This window comes from Homarus americanus, unplaced genomic scaffold (assembly GCF_018991925.1).
Source record: "Homarus americanus isolate GMGI-L3 unplaced genomic scaffold, GMGI_Hamer_2.0 scaffold46197, whole genome shotgun sequence".
NCBI classification, from domain to species: Eukaryota; Metazoa; Arthropoda; class Malacostraca; order Decapoda; family Nephropidae; genus Homarus; species Homarus americanus.
Window position 1 is genome coordinate 2,005,704 of NW_024723050.1, and position 8,730 is coordinate 2,014,433.

Sequence of the window (8,730 nt, forward strand, 5' to 3'; positions counted from 1 at the left end):
AATATTTTTTAAGTAATATGTTAATGTTTCTTGGTATTTAACATTAGATGAGTGAAGCAGTCTGTGAATACATACGTTGATTTTTCCTACAGTTATATATATATATATATATATATATATATATATATATATATATATATATATATATATATATATATATATATATATATATATATATATATATATATATATATATATATATATATATATATACACACACACACACACACACACACACACACACACACACAGTAGTACCCCGATTTACACGGTCAATTGAATCCATGGGGTACCGCGGAAACTGAACAACAGAACATATGGGATTAATTCCAATAGAGACTGGGCCGACCCCCAAACTCCACTTTTTCAGACACAATACCTTCGTTGTAGTAAAAATACCATCTTAATTTTATGTTGGTATGCACACACAATTAATATTTAAGAGAAATATCAATAATATTAGGTCTTTTAACACTTACATTAGTAGAAAAGATGGCTGGGCACACGGGGATGGGGGGTTGGTTCCGAGGCAGAGGGCAGATTATTGGCCCTCACCTGTATCACTTGTATCAATTGTATCACTATCCACCACATAGGCTTGCAGGGCCTCTTTGTCAAACCCCTCAAAGTCCATATAAGTCCATATTCTCACTATCACTGACTTGGGCCGGCGGTGATGGGTTTTGGATGAAGAACTCGGTAATGTTTTGATGACTGGGCGACCTTCTGCGCATCCTGCCCGCGCCACTTCCCGCGTATATGAGTAGATGCACCGCGTAAAGTGAAAGTCCGGTTCTAGCGAGGTACTGCGTAAATGTAGAATCGCGTAAAGCGAAACCGAGTTCTTCACCCGCCACCCACCACAGCCGGCCTAAGTCAGTGATAGTGATAGTGAGGATATGGACTTATATGGACTTTGAGGAGTTTGACAAAGAGGCCCTGCAAGCCTATGTGGTGGATAGTGATACAATTGACACACACAGAGTATAGTCTGCATTTACGCGGTTTTTGTTTACGCGTTTGGTCATTTACGTGGTGCCTTGCCAGAATGAAAATGCTTTAATTACGCGGTAAATTAGGTCATTTTCGCAGCGAGCGGCTGGAGAGGTCCAGACCGCCGCGCCATTTTTTACCCACGCGGTGCAATCTTGACCATACATGGGAAGCGGCGCGGTGAGTGGTGCACATTAGGCCGCTCTTACGTTATCGCTGACGTCATATGAAGTATCAGACTGTGATTGGGCCACGCATCCTTACCACCCACACATTTCCTCCGCCGCTAGCTGTGATTGGTCTAATGTAACATGATGTGCCCTGCCACCAGAGGGTAGAAGTCGCTGACCTAGCCGGGCCTGTCTCATTGTTCTCAGTCTGCGTATACAGTTCTCTCTTGTGCCCGCTATTCCCATCACAACTCACAATGGCTTCCGCTGGACCCCCAGCACCAGAGAAAAACACTGAATTACCTGGACCAAGCCATGATAATGTGAAGGAAATCACCGAGTTGGGGAAGAAACTTAAGCTCATCCTTGACAACGACCCAGACAAGCATCGGTATGAAGTGTCTAATAACCATCTGACGAAAGTTATGGAGCCGTATATCCAGATCTATCTCGACAACACCAATGCTAGTCGTCAACGTAGTATTGAGGACTTCCTAGCCCACAACCCACCACAACCACAGCCAGCCCAAGTCAGTGATAGTGATATTGACAGTGAGGATATGGACTTTGAGAGGTTTGTCTGGGAGGCCCTGCAAACCTCTGTGAGTAGTGAAAGTGATTCACCGGAGGGCAACTAATCTGCCCTCTGCCTCGGAACCAGCCGCCATCCACGTGTGCCGCCCCAGCTTTTCTACTAACGTAAGTGTTAAAAAACCTAATATTATTGATATTTCTCTTAATTATTAATTGTGTGTGTGCATACCATCATAAAATTAAGATGTTATTTTTACTACAACGTACGTATTGTGTCGGAAAAAATGGAGTCTGGGGGTCGGCCCAGTCTCTATTTCGATTAATCCCATATGTTCTGTTATTTCGTTTACGCGGACCTCCACGGGTTCAATTGACCGCGTAAATGCAGAATATATATATATATATATATATATATATATATATATATATATATATATATATATATATATATATATATATATATATATATATATATATATATATATATATATATATATATATATATATATATATATATATATATATATATATATATATGTGTGTGTGTGTGCGTGCGTGTATGTATGTATGTATGTAGATCACGCGATAAATCCACATGGAGCAAGCTTTCGTCATTATCTTCAGAGGCAACTGAAGTTGCCTCTGAAGATGTCTTGAATAAAGACGAAAGCTAAGGAGCTCCGTTGTTTCCCTTTTCCCATGTGATTTTATCAAGATATATATATATGTATACATAAATATATATACAGTCATGCGCCGGTTAACGTCCAACCGAACAACGTCCGATCGCATATACGTCCGTGGCCCCCCCTCAAAAAAAAAAAAAACTTCCGTGACGCCTGCTGGACCAACACTCCACGACCCCCTGACGGAGACACGATGATCCTCCCCATACTGGCCAGATATTGTGCTAAAGGAATATGTTTCCTTCCTTAGGCTTTTTTTAAGCATTTGCCTCCAGGTGTAATGTTAACCTACATCTATTGAGGATAAAATCTTTCACCTACAAATTGACAATAACACATTTGGTATAATCAGACATATCTAGTTGCCTCAACAATTGCAACCCCAGTTGCAATTGGGGTTGCAATTTCAAATTCTGTGTCATAACTAAGGAATAATGAAGTCTCTGGTGCACTCTAAGATTAAGAGAGAAAACGGAGGACTCAGGCGTCCTGAGCGAGAGAAAACGGACTCCTATGATGGGGGACACAAGCACTCACACGTGCCACTCATACTGACAGACTTGACACTCACTTACTTGACAAGTTTTACCAACCATTAGTTGTGTACGTTATCTAGTGAATTTAGTCAATATTGTACAGTACAAGTACACTGCAATACAGTGGTCCCTCGGTTAACAATGGACCTAAGTGCAAACCTGTGCTGTACATATACTAAAATTGTTATGTCTATTGCAAATATAGATTGTTTATACAGGTATTCAAATAAATCACTATCTTACAAGAATCCCAGCAATGTAAGTTATATTCACCCAGGTCGTTTGGGTGGCAAATTATGAGAAGAGCTTAGTCACGCTTAAGGAATGATAAATAAACACGCAGGCCTTCAGCGCCATCTGTCAAATCATATCTCAAATAAATAAACAAACACCAGACACTCTGTCACCTCACCTCCCGCTCCCCCCCTCTTCCCACGCTAGCTGGCTACCTCCCTCCTTGTGTTCCCAGACAAAAGATTGGTGATAACTTTATGCTTTAAGGTGTTTTATTTTATTAATATCTCAGACTAAAGTTAGGATAATATAATTTGCATTGCTGAAATCCTTGCAAGACAGAGATTAATTTGAATATAAACGTCATATATTTTGCCCGAGGTAAAAATTGTAATACATTAGTGTACAATACTGTAGTACATTTTATAATATAAAGTTTTTCAACTGTATTTTTGGGTAGATTTACATAAATGTCTTCATTTATTTTCATCCATTTACATGCACACACCATACTAAAAGAAATGTAAAAGAAATACTGTAAATGACTTTATTGCAAAGCTGGAGTGCACATGTACTAATTTGATTATGGTACTAAAATTGTTATGTCTAGTGCGAATTATAGGTTGTTTATATTTAAATAAATCAACATCTTACAAGAATCCCAGCAATGTAAATTATATTCACCCAGGTCATTTCACTGGCTTTTTATAGGAGAGAAGCTTAGTCACTTAAGAACTGATAAATATACACGCATTAGACCTGGGCCTGTGCCAACTGTCAAACCACTCCCCTCCCCCCACGCCCCCTCGCTCGCTTGCTCGCTCCCTCCCTCCCTCTCCACCATCTGCCCAGCGTTGCTGGAATCCTTGTAAAACAGTGAATAATTTTAATATAAATGTCATGTATTTTGCACAAGAGATAAAAATTAATCACCTGTATCACATTACAGTAGTGATTTAAGAGTAAAAGTGTATATGTACGTATATAGTATTCCACATACACGTAAGTATAAATACAAAGTTTATGTGATGATCGGACAACGTCCATTTCGGTTAGCGTCACGTTTCCAAGAACGTATCTAGGACGTTAACCAGCGCATGACTGTATATATACGTAGCTCCTCCCCGGCTTACGACCTACTCGACTTACGACCACCCGGGCATACGACCGCCTCAGTCGTACCAAAATTTTGTCAAATTACAAATTTTTGAGTCCCAACGTCAGTGATTGCGCTGTGTACTGACAAAACTTTTGTTTATAATTCACTTTAAAATGGCTGGCAAGTTTAAAAGTGAGAGTTTTGTAGTGCTGAGAAGAAAAAGAGGCACCCATTTTAGATTTTCTATGTATTATTTAAGCATTTTCGACTTACGACCATTTTCACTTACGACCTGGATTTGGGTCCAAACCCCGTCGAAAGTCGGGGAGCAACTGTATTGTAATATATTTTTTTTAAGCCTTTTTTCTATGTACAGTATGATCATAAATCACTGTAGTAGGCTGGACATGAAGGATGAAGGAAATTGCGGGGTAAAACACAGTGAAAAACTGATCATATGGCAATAAATGACGTCTCTACATGCTTTGTACGCAAAAAAAAAATATTTTTTCCACTAAATAATCCTTTTATTATTGTACTTACTATCATCCAAAGAACATCTGTGCAAAAAAATATCAAAATCGAACGTGTTCTGGTAGAGCCACCTGTTCCAGGATAATCCCATTTTTTGTGGACATCAGAGTATGGTAGGTTGTTGCACTGAAACAAACAAACAAACTAAGAGCGGACGACAACATGCGCCAACACCAGATTTTCCGGTAGGATATATTATAAGGTAAATAATTAATTTCTTTGCTTACAAAGCAGATAGACATCATTTTAGTGTCATATGATCAGTTTTTGCTGTTTTTTATCCCACAATTTCCCTCATCCTTAATGCGCTGCCCACTACAGGCGATTTATGATTGTATAGAGAAAACTAAAAAACTTAAACAAATACTTATACAGTAATACCTCACTTTACGAAGTCAATTGAACCCACGGAGGCCCGCATAAAGCGGGAAACACGTAAAGTGAACAACAGAACATACGGGATTAATCGAAATAGAGACTGGGCCGACCCCCAAACTCCACTTTTTCAGACACAATACCTACGTTGTAGTAAAAATAACTTCTTAATTTTATGATGGTATGCACACACATTTAATAATTAAGAGAAATATCAATAATAATAGGTTTTTTACCACTTACATTAGTAGCAAAGATGGCTGGGCACACGGGGATGGGGGTTGGTTTCAAGGCAGAGGGCAGATTATTGGCCCTCACCTGTATCACTTGTATCAACTGTATCACTATCCACCACAGAGGCTTGCAGGGCCTCTTTGTCAAACCCCTCAAAGTCCATATCCTCACTATCACTGACTTGGGCCGGCTGTGGTGGGTGGCGGGTGAAGAACTCGGTAATGTTTTGATGACTGGGCGACCTTGTGCGCACCCTGCCTGCGCCGCTTCCCGCGTACATGAGTAGATGCACCGCGTAAGGTGAACATTCCGGTTCTGGCGGGGTACCGCGTAAATGTAGAAACGCGTAAAAAAACCCAGCGTAAAGCGGGGTATTACTGTAATTAAAATAAAATGTGGGAATACTTCACGTTATGGCTGTAGGTTTTTTCAGTTATTTTCCATCAAATTTAAATATTTTGAACACTATCCTGACTTGAACTAACTAACCTAACCTGCAATATATAAAAATGTGGAGTAAAATAATAAAAAGACCACCAAGCAAACCTTTAAAATCTTCACTCTGATTTCCAGCTCATAGACTTTGTTTTTCGCTGCTGCAGCCATCAAGTGAAGTATTGCCTAAAATGTTATCGTATAATTTTTATTACGATCATTCAAAGAACATCTTTGGAAAAAATGACATAAATTGAACAACTCATTCTGGTGTTAGCCTTCTGCTCCACCATTACCCTCAATTATTATGCATTTCACTAAACTTTTATTATCACTGCAATGAAAATTTTGGTTCTTTATGTCTAAGTCATTTGCCAGTGTTTATGGAATACTGTAATTATTGATCATATAATTAACAAATTCCTATAAATGAGTTGAAACGAACTTCAAGATTTAACATTATTTCACTTGTTGCCACTATATACGAATCTCGGGAATTTTATAGTTGCAATCAGTAATTTTGACAATTCTAAGATACATTTCTTCAATGAGATTTCTGGGACAAATTATGTTTAAGCAAACTATTTCACATTTTACTAAGGCAGTACACATCCAGAACATTGAACGGCTGTGGAGCCAAAAGGTTAGGTTAGATTCAAGTGTTTTTCCGATGTTTTTAACACTTTTTAGCTTGATTTTTATAGCAAATCTCTGGACTCTGACATGGGATGAGGGTTGGGGGGCTTATCTCAAGACACCACTGATCTGTGTCATAAATGAAAGCTAAACTCGTTCGTGAGACATGAAACAAAAAGACAGTGTAACTTGGATTTCTTATAGCGGCAACAAGTGAAAATTTACCACTTTAACTTCATATTTATCCTAATGATTTGTTTATAACAAAATCATCCCAAAACCGAGATAATATTAACGCCACTGGGTAACTTACGTACTCAATCATTTTCACGGATGCACCCCATATCGTCACCAATCCACTTCATCACCAAAACCCCATTTCGTTACCAATATCAAATCCGTTTCGTCACCACCAACAGTAGCTGGTGACAAATTGTAAGTTTTTGGTCAATTTATAGAATCACACAGGTCTTTATTTTGATATGAAAAATAGGTTTTTCCTATGTACTGTATTTTCATGAGTTTCGAACGAATTTGATATTCATTTCTACCGGAAATCACGTTTTATTTTTTTAGATAACCCCCGCCACCCAACAATCATAACAGAAAAGTTGGATTTTTTTTTTAGAATAAATAACAAATTATATTGCAAACCAACCACGAAAACCTAACCCCACCTAACCCGTTGTTCATGCCCCAGACGATTAAAGAGTGAAGACGGAGGCCTGGAGCAGGGGTCAGACCACCTCTGCCATAACTAAACAAATCATGGCGACACTTGTGACTGAGCGAAAGTAATCATCTTGAAAAATTAATATCTCGGTTATCCTTAATTTCCGGTGGAAATATATTTGAAGAAAAATGTCTTAGAAATGTAAACATTACGAGATACATATTTTTAATACGAAACAAAGACCGGTGTGATACTATAATTTGACCGTTATTATTTTACACGAATAGAAATTACACATGTATACAGACGACCCGAGAAGTATTGCATTATTATTATACGAGATATTAATTATTTAATAAAGAAAACGATTAAAACATTGGTATCTTAACACAATACAGAACAAATAAGTAATTTGGCACCAGCACATAAAGCACCGAGCAGTGAGATAATTGCAGGCGTATTAACATGTTTATATTATTTATTTTTGTCTTTAATAAATTGTCTTAGTGTTTTTTACTGTTTTCTATCCCAAACAAAATATTTTTGTGTATATATTGATGGGAATGAACAGTGACGAAACGGGTAAAAAAGTGGTTATGAAAATGGTTAAAAATAGTGGTGACTAAACGGGTTGGTGACGATATGGGCAGACCCCATTTTCACTATTGGTCGGCTCTCAAACTATAAATTTTCGACCAATTTAGGATAGTAGCCAGGTTTCGGTTAGGTTAGGAAGCTTAGCACCAAAAACGAAGCTCATATTTGTTCGAATCAACATAACCAAAGGGCTTATTGCTGGACTGAATTAAGGTGTGAAAGTAGACCTTTGAATACTGCCAGTACTTAAATGTTAGTTAATACAATCAGGAACTGTACGTAGTAGTGGGCCCTGAAACGTTTCCATCAGAGTTCACAAGGACGAGTTTTAACTTAGGTATACAGACAACGATAACAAGACTCGTCACTGAGACCCGAAACACAAACCATGTAACATTTACCCGAGAATGATTTACGCTTCTCTTAATGTAAAAACGTTGTATAGGTGTTATTACGTCACAGCCAGCGAGTCAGCGACCAACACCAACAACCACATTGCCGGCGAACAACACCAACAACCACACTGCCGGCGAACAACACCAACAACCACACTGCCGGCGACCAACACCAACAACCACACTGCCGGCGACCAACACCAACAACCACACTGACGGCGAACAACACAAACAACCACAATGCCGGCGAACAACACCAACAACCACACTGACGGCGAACAACACCAACAACAACACTGCCGGCGAACAACACAAACAACCACACTGCCGGTGAACAACACAAACAACAACACTGCCGGCGAACAACACCAACAACCACACTGACGGCAACAACACAAACAACAACACTGCCGGCGAACAACACAAACAACCACACTGCCGTGAACAAAACAACAACAACACTGCCGGCGAACAACACCAACAACCACACTGACGGCGAACAACACAAACAACCACACTGCCGGCGAACAACACCAACAACCACACTGCCGGCGAACAACACCAACAACAACACTGCCGCCAACAAACAAACACACTGC

General features: G+C 39.2%; 1 protein-coding gene across 5 annotated transcripts in view; it reads right to left on the minus strand.

Annotated features, from left to right (window-relative positions):
* The window catches only part of LOC121863247 (HIV Tat-specific factor 1 homolog), a 49,624-nt gene extending 41,356 nt beyond the window's left edge, over positions 1 to 8,268 (minus strand). For 2 of the 5 annotated variants that reach the window (XM_042361781.1, XM_042361777.1), the window contains exon 1: positions 8,138 to 8,268. The gene's annotated coding sequence lies outside the window, so the exon portion shown is untranslated. Of the gene's footprint in view, positions 1 to 7,124; positions 7,237 to 8,137 lie in introns of those variants that run through there. The other 3 variants (XM_042361778.1, XM_042361780.1, XM_042361779.1) reach the window with 3 other exon arrangements.
* Positions 8,269 to 8,730: the final 462 nt, after the last annotated feature.